The 20,828-nt window shown below is 45.3% G+C and overlaps 1 non-coding gene across 1 annotated transcript; it reads right to left on the bottom strand.

Annotated features, from left to right (window-relative positions):
- Positions 1-20,194: 20,194 nt before the first annotated feature.
- Positions 20,195-20,301, bottom strand: LOC124529432 (U6 spliceosomal RNA). Its single transcript, XR_006966332.1, has one exon. It is a non-coding gene; the product is annotated as a U6 spliceosomal RNA (small nuclear RNA).
- Between the last annotated feature and the right edge of the window lie 527 nt (positions 20,302-20,828).

Raw genomic sequence — 20,828 nt, 5'->3', positions numbered from 1 at the left:
AATAAATAAAAAAACGTTGAAAAAAAAATTAAAAAAAAAAAAAAAAAGACTTGTGTCTGAGGAGGACGGGAAGGCTTTTGAGATCCTGGGAGAGGAAAAGAATATCAGAGCTGAAAAGGATCTTTTCGATCCTTAAAGCTGCTTGAAGGTTGGGAAGGAACAAATGAGACCATACCCATATAATAAAACTAAGGTGATCATACTTCTCCCACAGAGCCTGTTTGGTAACCAAGAATGAGTAAGTGACTCAAGAATTTAAAAATTTAGTAAAAGAAGAAGGGATCCAACCTACAAATTCCCCTCCTCTCTCTCCTTCCCTTGTGCTTTGTGTCCCCAGGTTCTTTGTAACTTAAATAATTAATAGTTAATAGAAAGGTAACTGCTACTCATGCTTTTGCTCTTGTGGCAACCTTGAAGTGAGGCTCTGCATTTCCGTGTGTTTCCCTCAACAGAAATTCACTCCACAACAGAGATTGTACTGAAGATTTAATTTATTTTTTTATTATTTTTAAGTTTTAATTTTTAAAAAATATTTTATTTCTAAGTAACCTCTACACCCAACGTGGGGCTTGAACTCACGACCCAGAGATCAAGAGTTTCCCTGCTCCACGGATTGAGCCAGCCAGGCACCCCTGTATTTTTAAATTTTAATGTTAATTTCAGTGTAATTAACCTACCGTGTCATATTAGTTTCGGTGCAAAATGGAGTGATCGGACAATCCTCTACGTTTCCCAGCGCTTGTCAAGATAAGCTGTACTGAAGATTTTATAAGGAAAACTGAAGAGGGGATTTACATCTCACAACGTTCAGACTTCACTTCTCAATTTGCTGTCAAGCTCTCTCCTCTCAATTTTATTCTCAGCTGTTGGCCTTTGTATCTTTTAAGCCTTCCACAGAGTCATTTCTCAAAGTTAGTGAATTCTAACCCCCATCCCCATGACTCTTTTGCAGAAAAATTTAGCTATTTCTCACCTCTCTCAGTCCTTCGCACCAGCCACCCACAGCACCGTGGGCACTCAGCCTTAGATTAGGTTTTATCAGAGCATTCCTCCTTAAAATGCACATCTCTGCTCCTTGCAAGGGATTCATGTAAAACTGCTAAGGAAAATGAGATTTTCTTTGCAGCGCCACAGGGACATAATTTATAAGGGAGCAATCAATGTCTGGCAACATTTACCATCTGCTTCGGATTTCTTAGTTTTTAGGTTACTTGCTGACTTCTCCAAAGCTAGAGGTTGGGCTTGGTGGCCGTGGAGATAAATCGACTCCTGTCTGATCACTTTCAGAGGATGACATCAGTCCTTTCCCCACTGTTGAGTGTTCGCAAAGAATTCTGAGTGATATTTACTCCAGTAGCTGGGAGAGAAAATGACCTTCTGTTCTGTAATTTCTCCATCCATGGGGAGTGGCCAACCACCTTTCTTTCCTTCTCTTTTTCAGGGGCTACCCTCCTTGGAATTTCCCCACTGTCTCTCATGGGGATCATGAACTTTGGCTTTCCTTGTGATGCGAATTCCTTTATGACCACACTAAATCTCAGACTCTAAGAGCTTAGAATTACTGTGTTAATTTTCAGATTTTGATATTATTGGTTGCTTATCCTCTTGGAAACACTGGAGAGTCTCCTGCATATGGCCCTTGGGAACTCCAAGATGTTTGCTCCAAAGTTGTCTTGTGAAAATTCTTTCCCCCTCGACGGTAACCCACCCTCTTGGAGTTTTATGTTATTTTCACATGAATGGTACTAAGAGTCACGTTTTCTGATGTGAAAATCATGCTTGACGTATACTTGACATGTACCAGACTATCCAAGATGTTTTTTAAATACATCTGGAAAGCTCAGCATATGTTGTTGGGTTTTAGACCCATGTAAGGAGTGCCTTCTCAGAGGCCATTGCATTTCCCTGCTCATCATTTGTCTTCCTGATTTCTGTCACTTTTCTCTTCCCCTTCTGACTCACCTGTGATATTCTTTGATCACCTCGTCACTATTTGATTGGTGATTCTGCTCAAGCCCAAGAATTTTGCCCCCTCTTTCTCAACTTATTGGTTTCTATGGTGCATCTTCCTTTTCAATATTTCTTTCTAGGTCAGACATGTCCCCTCGCCATTCTTCCTCTGATTTGACGTATGTCACCTCCTAAGGCATAGCAGCTGCCATATGCCATCCCCTCCCTGTGCACCTGCTCCCTCCCCACCAGACCTTCCAGTAGCTACGGCTGCCCAGTAATTCCATGTCCTCCTTCTCACTGGGCTTCATTTTGATCCTTGTCATTCAAGGGGTAACCGTGCAGTGATCTTTCCCCTTCTCTGTCCACTGAGTTCATGTACAACTTACAATCCAAACAGTTTCTGGTTGTTGGCTTGCCTGACTGTAACCTCTGCTATTTAGTCTTGCTGTCTGTCCCTTCCTCCAGATACTCCCGGTCATCTTTCATCTCTGGGGTGGTCAGTAGTCACCCCAAGTTGTTTCTTTTTCTTTCTTTCCTTTCGTTCCCTTCTCATGATTTTTTTGATCATTCTTTATTCTTTTTTTTTTTTAAATTTTGAATAATCATGGATGTGTAAAAAGTAGCAATGAGAGCAAAGATAGCCCAGACCCCGTACCCTTTTCCCAGTCTCCCCCACGCTCACATTGTACATAATTGGAGTACGATATCAGAACCAGGAAATGGGTGTTGGTACACGGCGTGGGAGGAGTTCTATGCCATTCTATCATATGTGTAGATTCATGGAATCATCAACACGCAGAGCTATTCTATCACCGCGGATATCTCCTTCATGCTACACGTTTTTAATCATACTCACCCACCATCCCTGCCCCTATGACAACTGCTAATCCATTTCCCAGTTCTGTAATTTTGCCATTTTGAGAGTGCTGCCTAAACGCTGTTGTATCGTATGTGACCTATTGGGACTTGCTTTTTTCTCATTCAGCATCATGCCCTTGCAGTCTGTCCCAGCTGTTGTTTGTATCGATAGGTGACCCTTCTTTATTCCCGACTAGCATTCCATGGCGTAGATGTACATTGGCCCATTGAAGGCCATTTTGATTGTTCCTAGTTTTTGCCCAACAAATAATATTTTCTCCCTTTTTGTATTTTCCTTTCAGGCTGCTACTTATAGCAGATGTTTGCAGGAAAAGAAAACTTTGTGTAAGGGAAGACTTACCCATTGGTTCTTATAACTAATGGAGACCCGTAGGTATAACCTAGAGTTATTGACAATGTAGATACACAGTTTTCTTTTCGGAGATAGGATTGGTTTTTTGTCTTGGCATCTGGACTTAAACCTTCCGGTCCAATTCTTGTTTGTCAGCAAATACCCTGTGTGGGGTGAATGCACTCGCCTTCGCCTCCACAGCGGTGTTCCAATATAAATTTTGATCACAAACAAAAATGAGGTTTCGTTATTTTAAGTTAGGATGTTAATTTTAAATGACTACATGGTTACAAGGGCTTTGGTGCCTGTTCAGGAAAGCCTTCAAGTTATTTCTGGCAAAACAGATTGAAACTAGTGGCCTTTAGAACTCAGTACTCAAGGGAAACAAGGCAAGCTGCGTTTGACCCGAAGGTGGGGTCACCCAGTGGCATTTGCTAAAGGAAAAAATTTGTAGGCTTATTTTCCAAATGAGTTTAAGGTTCAGTATTTTGTTAGCTCTGCATGTGTTTGAGAGGGAACTCCTGGACGCCGGTGGGTAGGTTCATCTTGGTTCTAGTAAATGAGTGGATTGGCCTGACATTTTTGGCATGCGTCAATGAAGGATGACATAGGGTTTCCCTGCTGTGAGTAACTTGGCTTCATTTTATGTTTGAAGATTTCACATATTTGCATAATGTCCCAGTTGAGGTGATTATATGGCAGAGGAATAAAAGTGTAAATATTCAAATGTTAGCGGACACTTGAGAGTCTTTCAGAGCGAAAGGGGATTTAACACATGTGAAACAGAAGTTTGGACTGGCACATTAAGATTTTTTTTGGGGGGGGTTCCTTAAAGTTCGCAGGAAATTTAAAGTTTTGATCCTTTAAAACTGTCATCAGAGCCTTCTCTCTTTTATAAAGTTTCTAGGTGTTGGGGACATTCAATTTTGGTTAACACATTGGAGAAAGTAAGATCCCACTCCCTATCCCTCCCCCACCTCCCCACCGCTTCCCTCCCCTAAATTTGAATGCTCCGTAACACCTGGGAGATTAGAGTGCCTCCTATTCACGTAAACTGTATCAGGAAGAACTGAAAGCACTTTGTAGCTTTATCTACTGAAGCCCTAATTTCCTTCCAGGTAGGCAGAGGAAGGTGGATAGGCCCTGTGGATCTCTGCATTGAGTGACGAGCTCTGAGTCACCAAAGTGAGTCACTGGCAAATGGGGATGACGCTTTCCACCCAGGCCGATGTTCTCAGACTGGCGTTTTCAGCATTTGTTTTTACCATATCCCAAGTAAGTCTCGTGAGATGACTCTCAGATTCACATGAAACTTTTGAACGACTTTTAACCCAAAAAGCTGAAAAGGAAAAAACAAAACCGCCATTGGAAGGTTTCTTCGGAGGCGTTCTAGAAAAGTCCATCCCGAGGCAGCGTTGTAGCTCAAGAAAGTGTGGCACATTTTTTTCCAGTGGTCTCTCTTTCAAAAAAAGTTGCTGATCAGAGTTCTTGGGCTCGCCTTTAGTAATACCGTGAACATTGCAGTAATCAGAATTCTGCATTAATCAGTCTTTCTGCGCATCTGCAACGTGAAGACTGATACTGGTAATGATGACTCAGGCGTGAAACGTCTTGGCTCTGAATGACCGAAAACCAGATTTCACCGAGCTTGTTGCGGTGTTGGTGTTTACGCCTGCCACCATATTTGAACCCTGTAAAGAGTGAGAGCATCCGTGACTTGCCACGGTGGCAGTCTAATGAGGACGGTATTTCATTCGCTGGTGCTTCTGGGTCGTGGAGTTTCCAGTTATATCCTCCCAGGCAGTGGGGCTTCTAAGCACACAACCATCCAGAGGCCTGCTGGGGCCTGGCTTTTATCACACCAAACATTTCAAAAACAACGGTGGGGATCTGAGAGAGCGAGAGTGCTAGAAGCTGAGAAGTGGGACAGAGCAACGGTAAGAAAGTTTAGCCAGCGCCTACTATGTGCCAAGCACCGTGCGAGGGGCTTTGATCCATGTTGTTTCATTTGTCACTGAGACACGACAACTGACAAGCGACGGGAGCGTCACCAGGGGAGGTCTGGGGTGGTGTGGTTGAGGAGCAAAGCCTCAGAAGACACGTGTAGAGGTCAGGGTGCTTGCGGCGGCAGCTACTAGAACACGGGAAAGTGGCCTAAGTGATACGGACATATGTTGACTCAGAAGAGGTCCATCCAGTGGCTCAGTATGATCATAAGAACCCAGGTTCTCACCATCTCTGTCTGAAGGCCCTAGGGAAGATGCCTTTAGAAGTCCTTCCTCACCTTTTCCAGCTTCTAGTAATTCCTTGGCTTGTGGCTGTTCAACTCCAATCTCTGCCTCTGTCTTCACATGGCCTTCTTCTCTCCATGTCTCTGTCTCCACGTGCTGTCCATTTCTGTCTCTCATAAGGACACCTGTCATTGGATTAGGACCGTCCAGACAATCCAGGATGATCTCATCTCAAAATCCTTAACTTAATTGCAGCTGCAAAGACCACGTCCCCACATAAAGTTACCTTCACAGGTTCTGGGATGTGAACACATTTTTTTTCGAAGGCCACCACTCAGCCCACTACGATGGCCTCATTTTTTTTCTCAGATGGTGGGTATGGACGTATCTGACGAGGATGGAACTTCCTGTCATCAGTTCTTGGCTTCCAACCCAAGGATTGGCGTTATCACCAAAATGAACTGCTTACCAAAAGACGAGTTGCAGGTTCCAGAAAGGACAGACTCTATCCCACAGAATCATCTCGTTTCTTGCTTTATTGATTGCCCCATGCAACGTACATGTATGGGAAAGAGCTTCTGAGATATACCAGTGAGTGACCGTCAATTTCTTTAGATTGTATCTCTAAGTGTTCTTGAATCTTTTGTACCCCTTCCTTAATGTCTCCACCGCCTTACCAAATCCCCATCATTTGTCACCTGGATTACGTCTTACTTGTCCCTATTCTCCCCAGCCTCCTTTCTCCGTATTGCTGCCTGAGGAGCTGCCTGAAATTCCAGTTGGGCGTTTCCTGCCTGGTGCTAGATTGCTTGTTTGTCCCTGCAAAGCCATCCTTCCACACCTGGCCTTTTTCCTCCAAAGCTCCTTCTCCCTCTGGCTTCTGGTTGGGTTTGGCGATGGGGGCACTGGTGAGATGAGGTGGGAGGCGTGGGAGCAAGGAGAGGGGCCATTCGTCTCCCTCACTCCTTCCCCGGAGGTCCTTGCACCCGGCATCCCTCAGTCGATGCCCCCATTAGGAGAATTCTCACATGGCTGCCTTCCAAGTTTTAATAACTGTCTCCCTCCTCACCCTTCCAGGCCCGAGGATGGCAACAGGACCTCTTGTGGTTTCCCGACGCCCTGCCTACACCTTTGAACATAACCCCATCGTCAACTCTTCTCGAATTACCCATCTCAGTGTTTCTTGCCTGCACCATGACTGATACAGCCGGGCTGTAAACACGTCACTGACTCTACCTTGCCCAGAGGAGGAAGCAACATCCCTCAGGAGGGGGGCAAGATTCCACCCTTGCCACATCTTGAGACACGCTTTCCGCACGCTGGCGGACGTGTGGTTTCCTGAACGCAAGGTGTTCTTTTTCTTCTTGGAGATTCTGTAACTGATGATTTCTTTCCTGGCTTAGCTGCCTGGACAGTGTCTTTTCTTCCTTCAAGACTGTTCAAGGATCACCTGTTGATTTTTTCTGACTTTCCTAGGCAGGATGGGCTGCTTCCTCTCCTATGCTCCCTTATCACATTATATGCATGCCCATTAAAGCTTTTTTCGTTGCTGCGAGTTTTTGTTCCTATGTCTGCTTTCCAACCAGTCTTGGAATCCTCTGAGTGTATTCTGTTTTCCTTTGTTCTCCGAGTACCTGCTGTTGTCCCTGGTGGGCTTAATAAACATATTTTGAATGACTATATTTTTCTTTATTCACTGTATTACTACTTGCTCATACAAAGATTACTGCAATAAATTACCACGTTCGTATGCAACTGTGCACATTGTTTTCTCTTTTGGTGAATATTACTTGGGTTTTTCCTCATGACCACTCTGAGAGATGGGTTGATAGGAAGTAAATTCCCCTCTGTCACCTAAATTGTTGGTGGCAGAACTATGCCAGGAATCTAGACTTCTTGTTAGGAATTTGTTTGCCTTTTCATTAGACCATGCTGCCTCCTGAGATACCAGATTAAAGCAACGACAACAGAACCAAAGGTATGCTAGATGAATGAGCACTACCCGAAGGGTCACTTCAGACGGAAGGCAACTCAAGCTGCTGTAGAGATAACTCCATGTGATTGCAAACACATGTCAGGAAGGCTGTGTAGACAGGTGGTCGTAGAAGGGTCCTAACGAACGGAACTGGCCACATTAGCTAACTTCCTGTTGTTTGAGAATGATGTCTGATATAGACTCCAGAGACCATTGACAGAACATACAGTTGGATTAAAATTAGGATGTGAACATCAAAAAGGAGTATTCTGTGACCCCGGGGAAGGGCTGGCAACCAATGGGGAAAGGCATGGACTGTTTCTGTAATTCAAACCATATCCCATGAGAAAGTAATTTTCAGACAGCAGCACAAAGAAAGGTAAATTTAAGAGCATTTGGGACAATTTCTGTGTCAATAGAAGGCTTAAAGGTTCTTCCTTCTGTCCGCCTTAGGGGAGAAACATTATGTTCAAAGCCCAGCGAATGAGGTAAGGAACATTCACGGAGATGCAATTCGAGAATTTCCGCGGGGAGAAGGAATCTTACAAGTCACCCAGTGCTAGGCTTTGGATGTTTGACTCTTTTCCAACAGGAAGGAGACGATGAATTTCGGATGCTCCAAGTGGTGGAGGGTCAGGACAGACTCCGTTTTAGACGTGGCACATGGCCACTATCTCACATGCTCCTTGCAACGCTGACGGTGTCAGAACATTCGTGTGATCCCCGTGGGTCCGCGTCAGAACTTCAGAATCAGCCTTTGGTTAACTGAAACACTCCTTAGTTGCTTGGACCTCTGTCCCTGTTCTTCACGGAAGACCGAGAGGCGAGTTAACAGAAAATAAAGGAAATAAAATACATTTCTACGGAGCCAGCCTTATCTCTTCAACTTTTTCAACCTCAAAATGTTTATATCTCTTAACCCAATCATTCCCTTATTGAGAATTTATCTTTGCGATATAATAAAAGTTACAGGCCAAGATCCAGAAGGAAATCTTCCTGTCCAACAATAAGGAAAACATTAGTTAAATCCAATTAAAAGACTTCCATGCGGTTATTTAAATCACGTGTTTGAAAAACATTTAGGGGCATGGAGACGTTTATGATCCGAATCAGAAGACAAGATAGAAACCTGCACCTATGGCATAATCTTTCCGATCTTTTGAAAGCTCCTTTCTCTCTGTCTAAATACGTCTGTCTACAAATAGAAAAATACCGGAAGGAAAACCGTCAAAATGTTAATTACGGTTATCTCTGGGTGGTGGGATTTTGAGATTATTTTATTTTTCCTTTGTACTTAATCCCTTTTCCAAACTCATAGTATAAATCAGAAAAATTAAAAAAAAAAAAAAACACCCTACAAACAATATTGAAAATCCTTCTCTGGCTTTTCCCTTATTTCCAAGCTAAAATCCAGACTCGTTAGCACAGCAAATGGGCTTCTTAATGATCTGGCTGCCGGCTCTCCTGGCTCATTTTTTCCCTGCTCCTCTCCTTAGGTCCTGTCTTCCAACATGCCTCATGAGTCTGCCGGATGCCTGGTGGTTTTCCAAACGTGTGATGCTTTCTGAAGGTTCCTTGCCTTGGCTCGTTGCTGTTCTTTCTGCCTAGAACACTCTTCTCTCCTTGTCAGTATTTGCAGGCTCTGAAACTCAGCTCCACCTCTCCTTTCTTCTGGAAAACCTCCCAGAGTGGAGGCTACGGTGTTTGCCCCGTCTCCCCTCTCCCCTTCATGGCCGATGTGCTCATTCCCCAAGCATGAGGGCGGGGGGTGCCCGCTGCCGGCTCACAGATGAATCCCTCCCCTGGCCTCCACTTGGGCGAGGTCCTGTGGGACAGCCCACATCCAGTGAGTGGTCAAGGCAAGGCACCGAGCCTCAGTCCGCCATAGCTCTGAAAGGCCATCTCAGCTTTCTTCTGTCTCTCTGAGGGGTGAGCCAAAGCCCCCTTGGCAACTGCATCACAGATAAACTTCTTTCTCTGCTCAGTCCTGTTTCTCTCTCTCCCTTGTAAGTGAGTCCTCTCCAGGAAGCCTCTCGCAGAGAGTCTCCGAGTCTGTTTCTTGGGGAGCCCAATGAAAACCCCTCCTATGATAGCTCACCTCACTCCCCAAGTTAGAGCCCTCTTCTCGAGCTCCTTCACTGCCTTTGTGCTTGAGCGCTGCTCTCATTGTATTGTGACAGACGACAGTTCTAGTGTCTCTCCCACTTGACTGGGATCTCCCTGAGGGTAGGATGTGGTGTCTCATTTCTCTGCGTGTGCAGCACGTGTCATAGCACCTGGTTCCTAGGATGCGGTGAATGAGTACACGTGAAAGGCAAGCAGATAGTAGAGAGAGTAATAAGCAGAAAAAAATGGAATGAGACCCTTATTGGCAAAATGAAATAATACCCTTCCAACTGGTGTTACATTTCCTATTGAGCCTTTCTGTATATCTACCAATAAACAAAGCTCTGACTTTGAGGTCTTGGGATTGGAGGGTGGGGTAGAGAGGGTCTTGGGGAATTCCAATCAGGAGTTGAAAGAACTTCGCACTTAATTTTTCCCCTAGTCTTCTATTTGCAGGGCGAACCCCCTTTTCTTCTCTTCTTCCTCAGTTCAACTTTCTCATAACTTTTTCTTTCTCCTTCCCTTTCTTCCCCAAACTTGGCCAAAGGCGAACATGTTGCCAAGAGCATGACAGAGCAGCCATGACCAAGGGATAAGCCAACAACAGTTGTTCCTCAAGAAGCTGCAGGGGAAAATATCGGACGCCCTTTCAAGTTCCTACCTTTCTCTGATGAATAATTCTGGGAGTGGGGTGTTCTGGTTTTTTGTTCCTAAGGGATAATTTAGGGAGAGGTTAAAGCTGAGGGTCAAAGCTCTCAGAGTTATCAATGTAATGAGTCACAAATGAGTTGTTAAGCCCCTGGCTATGTGTTGTCCAAATTGAGTCAGTAACACGCAGCCCTTTGGCTCACAGGTTTAGGGACCTTCCTTACCCTTCCCTCCTGCCCTTCTGTTTCACTTTCATGGGTCCTCTCTTGGATGAACTCCCTAGTGCTGAAACAGTTCTGTGTGGTGACAGAAGGCTGCCCCACATTTATTCCATTTTTCAAGAAAGGTGTTACTATTTTCTCTTAATATGGGACCACCTTGGTACCTCTGGAGTGGAGTTGAGTGATATGGTGGCCCCTTTACCCAACTTATCTCCCACTTTATACATGTGGCAAGAAAGGTGCCGATTCCCAGTGCGTAGTTGGGGACAGAGAACCTGGAGGGCAAGTGAGCTTGAATAATTATTGAGCCACTTAATGCCAGTACTAGGACAGAAATTAAGGATGCGTGACTTAGGGGTCTACGCTTCTAACACTAGTCCCTGCTGAGGGCGATCCCTCACTGGGGAAATTTTTCCATGAGTGCATTTGTTTCCCTCAGACTTTAAATTTATCATAAATCTTAGAGCTACAAAGCATGACCCTGGTATTGGCAGTCATGTGTGAGAGCGTATGTTTGTGGGTGCGCGCGTGTGTGCGTTTGTGTGTGTGTGTGTGTATGTTCCAGACCTCGACCCTGAGGATGGTGGAAGAGCATGGAAGCTTTTCGTGTGTCTCGCGTCCATGAAACGCAGCCAGACCAACACTAAACCATCCTGCACACCTAGAAAACTGGTTGGAAGATGAACACAACGGTCTGCAAAACCTGAACCACCGACCTCAATCCTGAGGAGACTAAGCTCCGCCTGTGGTGGGTGTTATACGGGAACATTTGTTCCAACTCCTATTGTTTCCATGGGGACATGCTTCCACTGAGTAAGTCCCTTGGGCTCTTTCCATCCTCTCTTCCACTGCGTTGGAGGAAGAGGAGAGTGGTCAGTCTGGATGGAGTCACTGAATGTGCATGCCTCACCTTCTCTTCTCTTTCTGAGAACTGCCTGGGGAAAGTGAACATTCTCTGCTTCTTCAAATCTGAAGTTTTAAGGGGCAGCGCCCAATGTGGCTACAATTGCTACAATGCTACGTGACTTCAGTGGTACCATATTAACAAGCCTATAGACCTGAAATCACAATCTTCAGCCAAGACTTTGTCCTTTTAAAAAATAGTGATATTTTTACCTCTAACCGTCTAATTCTTATGCCTCTTAATTGGTTTAGAAATTGGGCAGGGAAGGGGGTACTATTTATTGTGCCCTAAAACCCCGGCGTCAGGGAGGGCTCCCTGCTTGGCCTCCAGCAATGGCCCGGTGCGGATAAAGATCTACTCTTGGTGGGTAGCCAAGAATTTGAGGGAGAGGGCTGGGAATACGAACACAGATGAACTTAACTGAGAGGCTAATTGGGCAAGGGTGTCTTGTCTACAGTCTGAATGACTCAGGGAACATTCTGACTCACTTGGGGCTCATGAAGAGAAAGGAGGGACCTTCCCAAGAAATCACTCTGTCTTCAAGTGACAGTGAAAGTAGTCATGGAACAAATACGTTTTCTGCCAGGGCTCCTTTTGGTTCCCACAAACTTTCAAATTTAAATGACCGTGTGAAGAGGGGAATCTCAGGAATGACTAGAATTATGTTCTTCTGTGTGCTGAAATCCAGTTCGTATCTGACCTCCCTGGCCAAAAGTCATCCCTCGCCTATAAACTTCTATACCCATTGCCTGGAATTGCACGTGAAGCTTTTTATTCCTGACCGGTTTTATCACTTGCTTCGTTGTTGTGGTACTTATTCCTGATCTTTGTGCATTTTATCTCAAATCCTGTAGATTTTAAGTTTATTATCAGGACCCTGTCTTATACCTCCTCGTACTTTTTTTCCTACCCTCCAAGAACCTAGCGTAGAATTTACTCGTGTTTGGTGGTAAGGAAACAAATGAAGACCGACCAAGTAAGAACAAGAAAAGGTTATTTTTCAGAACCTGCTATAGTCAGCTGCCATAACTTATGTTTTGGCAAAGACTTAAAGGCAGGAGGAGGAGGTGGAGAGATTTATAGTGGAAAAAGGGGAAGGCTTCAGGTATGCCTTGATTGGAGACTGTTGGTATGAGGAAGCTGGTGATGGGCTAACTAGAAGCAAGTATCCCACGGAATTGGTTAGGGGTCCATACTCGGCTTTCTCCGGTGGGTCAAAGTTGGATGTGGAAACAAAACTTAGAAAAGCTTTCAGCTGTTAATTAAATCCTGGAGACTCTGGGCCAGTTGTTACAGGGGTTAATGTTGGGCTTCCTGGATTGTTGCTGGAGATAGTAATGTGACTTCCTACAAGTCTGACTTTTATCAGGCTGGCTTCCTGGGCTGGTTCCTATCGAAACTGGTTGTGCGCCTGGGTTGTTCGCCGCAGCTTGTAGGTCAGAAGTCTAGTTTTATATACGACCTGGCCACTGACCATTTGTCTATTCAGTCTCTCAGTAGGGTGTCAGTAAATATTGGCTGATTGATTAATTGATTGCTCTGGCTATGGTTTGAAATATTTCCTTTGAATTGATATCCTTTATCTTTCCTCTTGGTACTTGCTGAAGTTTATTCAACAAATATTTTCCATTTAATTTTTGTAACAAGATCTTAGACACAGAAAATGTACTACAGCTTTCCTCCCTTTCGTACTCATCATCTTGGTGTCTGAAACGTTGATGAAGAAAAAAGAAGGGTTGTGGTCTCCAATGTTTCAGGCTAGAAATTACTGTAGCTCAAGCCCTTCATCTTCTAATGAAGAGACAGAGACCTAGAGACCTGTCCGCAGTCACGCTGGTCGGGGAAAAGGTAAAATTATAGAGGAAGTCACCACTGAAAGGGTAGAGGGTCAGTCTCTGATCTGCTGAGTCTTTGGGCAACATGTTGGGGTGAGGGGCAGGAAGGCCAACAAGGGTCTTGTATGGGTTTTTCAGAATCAGAAAAAAGGCCAAATCCCTGAAAGTGAAGACCTTTGGAAGAGTGTATCATTTTAGAAGTCATGGAGGGGCCCCTGGGTGGCCCAGTCGGTTAAGCATCCAACTCTTGGTTATCAGCTCACGGTTCGTGGGATCGAGACCCACATGGGTGCTGAGCCGACAGGGTGGAGCCCGCTTGGAACTTTCTCTTTCCTTCTCTCTCTCAAAACAAATCAATCAACTTAAGGAAAAAAAGAAGTCACGGAGCAGAACACCTGGCGGGAAGCTTGTGGGGTTGACCACAAGGCGCGTCACGGCCTGGATCTGCCGTGTAACAAAGTACCACAGACGGGATGCCTTAAACAACAGGAACCGATACTCACAGTGCTGGAGGCTTGGGGATCTGACATCAAGGTGTCAGCAGGGCCACACTCCCTCTGAAACCTGCGGGAGAGATTCCTTCCTTGCCTCTCTTAGCTTCTGTCCTTTGTCAGCAACGCTTGGAGTTCGTTGGCTTGGAGAGATTGTCACTACAATCTCTGTTTCTGTCATCACGTGACGTTCTTCCTGTGTCTCTATTTCTGTGTCCAAATCTTCCTCTTCTTACAAAGATACTAGTCATATTGGATTGAGGGCCCACCCTACAGCAGTATTCTCATCGTAACTAATTAAATCTGTGACGACCTTGCTTCCAAATAAGGTCTCATTCTGAGGTGTTAGGGGCTAGAATTTCAACATATCTTTTTGGGAGATGTAAGTCACCCCATAACATTCGCCATCATGTGGAGCTACTCCCCCCCCCCCCCCGCCCATGGATCTTTGTAGTCATGAGCTGCTGTCCTTCCTGTCATGTCCCAGCTACTGCCAGCAAAGGGCTCATGACTAAACAGTGCTGCTTCCAGAAGAACCCCGGTGATTAGCAGTGCTGCAAACAGGCCGTTCAGAGGGGGTGATGAATAAGAAGGTGTCATTTAAAATAGAGTCACCCAGTTCCTTTGTAAACATGTGTCACAGGGTGTTTAGAATCATCATACCCAGCCCACTGCTGCACGTTGGTGGAACTATTAAGTAAATTACACACACATGTCTTTTTTTGGAAGCCTTTTATTCGCAATCCCCCACCCAAGCCTTATTTCCCAGAGGGAATGTGTCCACCCACCTGCATTTCAGCACATAACCTTGCCTGTTTCGAACGTTCGTGCTGTCCTGGGCTTCTTTGCGTCAGCTTGTCACCTTTGTTAGTCATTCCTGCCACTTTCTCTCTTTCTACTCTTCCGGGAAGTAATGTTTTTGCTCAGGTAAGAGTCATAGGAAGAGTGTTCTGCCTGTTTGCTGATTCATTCCTTTGCTTTTTGCCATTTCTAAATGTTAGATGGGGGGCAAAATACCTTTTATAAAGGGCATTGGTCAATGGGGGTGAGAGTACGCAGGCATGAAACGCGCTTCACTGAAAGGGGAAGCAATCCTGTTTCTCGGTCTTTCTGATTCTTTTCAGAGGTGGCATCATCATCGTCATGGCCCCTGGAATCCGTGAGATTGACTTTCCTGCTTTCAAATGATGTGTCTGTCCACTTTGTTTCCTTCATGTTTGTCGTGAGTGCATCATGGCAAGATGGATGCACTTTGTTTATGGATCCAGGCCATAGGCGCAGAATGTGCTAGAACTGAGATAGATCTAAGCTAATTCAGTCAAATGGGTCCCTCAGGGGGTATTATGGGCTGAAGCGTGTTCCCCCCAAATTTGTATGTTGAAGCCTTAACCCCCAATACCTCGGAATGGGCCTGTATTTAGAATGAGGGTCTTTAAAGAGGTAATTAATTTAAAATACGGTCAGTAGGGTTGGCGCTAATTCAATATGACTGGCGTCCTTACAAAAGGAGATTAGGACACAGACACGCAGAGGGAAGCCACGTGAGGTCACACGGAGGAGATGGGCATCCGCAAGCCAAGAGGGGCCTCAGGAGAAACGGAGCCTGCCAACACCTCGATCATAGACTTTTAGCCTTCAGAACCATGAGACAACACATTTGTGTTGTTGAAGGCCCCCCGGACCACGCTGCTCTGTTCCAGCAGCCCCAGCAGACTTATATGGAGGGGGACAGGTTCAGACATGTGAAGCAAGCCTTTAAAGGTACTGTGTCCAACAATAGCACTCCAGACCCCAGGACCTAAAGCCCCTTATTCCTGTGTAGTCCAGCCCTCATTACGCTTCACGATGCCACATTGCATTTGTCATGGAAAGGACATGGAATTCATTTACGAATTCAATTTAACTGGCACCTCCGTGGTGGCGCCCCATCTTTTGCCATTTTCTGCAACACCGAGGGAGACTTTTTCCAAGCTATTTTATTTTATTTATTTATTTTTTTAGCTGCAGAGATGACAAATGTTATCAACGATATCCAACCAAAGTGTATTTTCATCCCTTTTCCTCCCGTCAAGATAAGCCAGAAGTATTTGTTGCCAGAAATGGAAAACAGCTTGCTCATCAGCCAGATGATTGCAGTGTTCAAAAGTTCTACTCGTTTGCCATGTGTGAAAAGTTAAGAATTGAAAACAGACAGGCTTACTCTGCTTAAACTGTGGGTTCTGTGAAGCAAGAAAAAGAGACACTTGGATACTGTAAGAATTGTGGAGAAGGTTTGCATGGCAAAATGAGGGAGGTCTTTTCACATCGCTCTGAGGCGGGACCCCTAGGTTGATTTGATAGTGAATATGGCTATTCATCAAGTGGATGAAAGAGGAGTCTAAAATTACCCACTGTGGCAGGCTACCTTTGTGTTCTGGAACAAATCCCAATGTCCTACACAAACGAGGCTCTTGGGACTTCTACTGTGCTGTCTGAAACAAAACCTTCTAGGCATTTCAGTTAGACTTCTTTTTAATTATCTTGATGGAGATATGTCCATGAGGTCTTGGTGGAAGCCAGAGGTATACCGTCGAGCTGAAGCTTCATTAGAAACAGCCTTCAGATGACAGGTTTGAATTATTCCGTTACTCTTCCACTCTTGAGGAAGTAAGGGGTATTTGTTGAATTTTTGCGAGATTGACTTAAATCGCTCAGTTATCAACCCCTTATTATGTTAGAAGGCTTCGTGTTGGCTGGGTGATTTCTGTTCATTTTTATTAGTCTCTCTTGGTCACTACTTAAGAGACTTTTTGACAACCAAGAGAGCCGTTTTAAGCAAATAGAAATGCAGGCTTACAGAGGTCAAATGATTAACTCAAATTGACCACAATGGCGGTGGGGGGGGGCAGGACAAAGAACCCCCCCCCCAAAAGAAAAATCAGAGTTCACACTTAGGGCTCCAATTACCCATTCTGTAGGTTTCTGGAGGCTTGGCACAATCCCATTACCCTTTATTTACCTCCTTCGAAGTTATTTGCATTTCAACACTCACATTTCCCCCCTGCACTTGACGCTCAAGGTCTGGGAAGTTAAATTGAACTCAAGGATTTGGCTACTTAAGAGAGGACAACAAAACCCAAAAAACAACACTTGCCCTCATTCTTCTTTGTGAAGGCGAGCTCCAAATGGGGCAAAAATAAATAAGTTCTCACAGGAAGACAATGCTGCCTTGAGTTCCACTTCCCGTCAGTGAATTCATGACTGCCAGTTTGTTTTAAGGGTGGGTGTTTTTAGCAGCAGGGAATTCTGGTTGACCGGAGGCCAGAGAATGAACAGGAGGAGGGAGGGGAAGAGGGGGAAACTCTCAGGTGCACACCCAATGTGCTGCTCTGTCTACTTTCTCCTTCCCCATCTGAGTCGGGGCCATCTTGCCTCACCCTCCGCTGGCCTTTCTCGGGGTCTCGGGTTTTGAGTTGACTGGGCCCTCGGCAGTAGTCCGCAACTCTTCCTCACATGAAAGGACAAATCAGAAGGTACCTATTACAAGGCTGTGAGCACAGAGACAAAGGCCTGGCTGCTGACACCCTCCCACTAACTTGGGTTTTAATGGTGGGTTTAATTTCCTCGCGCTAGCTGAAAGAAAGGGAAAAAAGTGAGCGGAAAGAGCCAGGCTGTGGATAGTGGCGGCGGTGGGGAAGCGACAGCTGTTGTATTCATGGTTAATCAGGTGTGTCTGTCTTTGTGTCGCATCTGTCTGCTACTGTTGCCGGGCCACATGTGAAAGGGGACGGAGGGGAAGGGGCCATTCATGTTCAAAGCCAGCAAGCACTGACCTCTGCTTCGTTCTCCTCGGGGTAGGCGAGCTTGTCTATTTAACTTTCCCCATTATAGGAAGCTGTAATTCTACTGGATTAGCCCACCCTAACCATTTTGGCCTGACAGACGCAAGCTGCATCCAGAATGCCATAAATCTGCCTGGAGAAGGAAGACTGTTCCCTCCTCCCGTGCTTTTCCTTTGGGATTCCGTTTGATTTGTCAAACAAGCGAAAACCGGAAAGAGAGAGGGGGGGAAGAAAGAGAACTGAGGGCGTCTTGGTTCCCCCATCGGAAACTGACCCACACGCTGCGTTTACATTTTCTCTAATGATTGTCGGGAGCGGAAGGGCTTCTCTGTGTCATGACTAGAACGCCGTTTGCCTCCAGTTCTGTTCATCTCACGGGTCCCACACAAGTGTGGTGTTGGCGTCGGACCTCAGTCATCTCCCTGGCACCAAACCCTCCCCTGGCTTCCCTCTGGTCCGTGCCGCCCTCTCTGCCCGTGGACAGAGGGCAACGGTGGAGCACGGGAGGCTTCCGGCTCCTTTGGGGGAGGGCAGGTCTACGCTGTACGTGCTGCTGGCCCAGCTCTGCCAGGCGGGACTCTTCCTGGGCCTGCGTACAAATAGCTGAAGTGCAAACAGCACCCGCTCCCCACATCCTGGTGCGTGAGATTGTATTACGGTTGAGTAATACAGGTTTGAAGGTCTTCTCCGGCGAAAGGCGTCAAACTGAGCACCTCTTATCAGTGGTTTGGGGGGGGGGCTCTACCTCACCCCCGTGGAGGTACCTTGTTTCTAGCCCTTCTCCTTCAGGGTCAACCCTCTACTTCTTGGTATTGGTTGAGTAATATTGGTTGAGTGTTGGTAATCCTCAGCATTTTCAAGACCAAGGAGCTTTGGCTGAAATTTTGACTTTCCTTAAGAATCCGCCATCATAGACCTTGTCAACAGAGCTTGCCACGTGCAAATCTATTTTGGTTTAAGCCGTTTTTCAATATAGGCTCTAGTTTTCTCCCCATCGTCTTAATTCTTCTTGTGGGGAAGCTGGATTTAGGCTTTATTGACACTTTTGGGGGGTGTGTGTTTGTGTGTGTGTGTGTACATGTATATACATACATGTACATACATATTTTAAAAATATCATAATATATATCTCTATCATCTGTCTCCTATCTTCAATCTATCTATCTATCTATCATCTTATTCTCTAGCATCTATCTATCTATCTATCTATCTATGTTTAACATCAAAATTGTTACCTTCCCAGAGTGTGGGTTATCATGAGCACAGCTGAGTTTGCTCTATAAGCCTGTGCCGATTGTCGTGGCTGTATTCTCGAGCTCCAGCTTTGGGGTCAGGAAGCTTTCGTTTTACTGGTGTCAAAGGATTTCAGAAAACAATCCCACTACCCTCTTCCCTCTGATAACCCCTGGATCTCCACACTTCCATGAAGTCACTAGGCAAATATGAAGCTTGTAACAAAAGTCTAGCACTCCGCTAGGCTCTCCGAGGCTTTCGGGAACTCATCCTCTTGTGAGAGGCCAACGACTGTACAAACGAACGAAGCAATAACAAAGCAGGGCTGGAAAAATTTTCAATAACTTAAAAAAAAAAAATCAAAGCCTAATTTACATTCAGAAAAGTGCCCAAATCCTAATTGTATAGCTCGATGAATTATCACAGAGTAAACATACTTATGTAACCACCACCCAGATCAAGAAATAATATTACTACAGCTGGAAGCTTTTTTGAATTTCTCCCTATGTGGTAACCCCATTACATGTAAAACCATTCTTCTGCAACACAGTTTGGGACTGAGATTTAGTCTTGATTACGGGGCTACAGCAATGCAGAGATGGAAAGTTTCCCATTAGCTGGAAGGGATTTGCTCATGGCAGGGTTTTAACACGACCCAGGCTGGCCTTCTAAGGCTGGACTTTAGGAGGTCCAGGTGGGCTGGCGTGTGTGATGCTTTTGGCTACAGGGGAGGACATAGGAGATTTTGGCGTCGCTTTTTAATTAGCACCAATCGTGTCCCGGATAAACCTCTTTGGCTGCTTTGCCGCCACTGCTCAAAGCTTTGCTTCCCTTTTTAAAACGTTACGGTAAAGATAGACACGCTATAAAACTGCCCATCTTAGCCAGTTAGGTGTGCAACCGTTCTCCGGAACTCTTTTCCTCTTGCAAATTGAAACCCTGTTCCCATGAAACAATAACACTCCCTTCCTCTTCCCCCCCCAGCCCCTGGGAAACACCATTCAACGTTCTGTCTCTAGGAATTTTACTGCTCTAACGACTTCATGTAAGTGGAATTCTTTAGTATTTGTGTTTTTGTGACTGGCTTATTTCACCGGGCATCACGTCCTGAGGTTTTGTCCATATCGTAGCCTGTGCCAGAATTTTCTTGCTTTCTAAGCCTAGATAATATTGTACATATATATTATTTTATTATTTTTTTAATATGAAATTTATTGCCCAATTGGTTTCCATACAACACCCAGTGCTCATCCCGACAGGTGCCCTCCTCAATGCCCCTCACCCACCTTCCCCTCCTTCCCACCCCCCATCAACCCTCAGTTTATTCCCAGTTTTTAAGAGTCTCTTATGGTTTGCCTCCCTCCCTCTCTAAGTTTTTTTTTTCCTTCCCCTCCCCCAGGGTCTTCTGTTAAGTTTCTCAGGATCCACCTAAGAGTGAAAACATATGGTATCTCTCTCTGTAAGACTTATTTCACTTAGCATCACACTCTCCAGTTCCATCCACGTTGCTACAAAAGGCCAGATTTCATCCTTTCTCATTGCCAAGTAGTATTCTATTGTGTATATGAAAATATGGAACGGTTCACGAATTTGCGTGTCGTCCTTGCACAGGGGCCATGCTGATCTTCTCTGTGTTGTTCCAAATTTAGTATATGTGCGGCCGAAGCCGGCACATAATTATTGTATATGTTGAGTAATAATGTATGTACCACATTTTGTTGATCTGTTCATCTGTCAACGGACATTTGAGTCACTTCTGCCTTTTGGCTGTTGTGAACAGTATTAGATCCCATGGGAGTTCTATCTTTAATTAAAAAAATTTTTTTTTTCCCACTGATTCATTTTTGAGAGACAGAATGTGAGCGGGGGAGGGGCAGAGAGAGAGAAAGACACAGAATCCAAAACAGGCTCCAGGCTCTGAGCTGTCAGCACAGAGCCCCGTGTGGGGCTGGAACCCACAGACCACAGGATCATGACCTGAGCTGAAGTCGGACGCTTGACCGACTGAGCCACCCAGGCGCCCCCTATCTTTAATTTTTTTGAGAAACCTTCATACTAGTTTTCACAATGGCCCCACCATTCTGGTGTCCTTTTCACCTGGACTGTTTCCTCCTGACTAGCTTCCCAGATGGCATTGGTAGGAGCCTGGTGTGTGGATTGAGGCGGTGGCCATGTCAGGATGGAGGTCAGGACTCTATGT

This window comes from Lynx rufus, unplaced genomic scaffold (genome assembly GCF_022079265.1).
Source record: "Lynx rufus isolate CCGP_SWC_20201006 ecotype Redwood Valley unplaced genomic scaffold, mLynRuf1.p SCAF_6, whole genome shotgun sequence".
Lineage (NCBI taxonomy): Eukaryota > Metazoa > Chordata > Mammalia > Carnivora > Felidae > Lynx > Lynx rufus.
The sequence above is the reverse complement of the archived record's forward strand: the minus strand, read 5'-3'. Positions and strand labels throughout refer to the sequence as shown.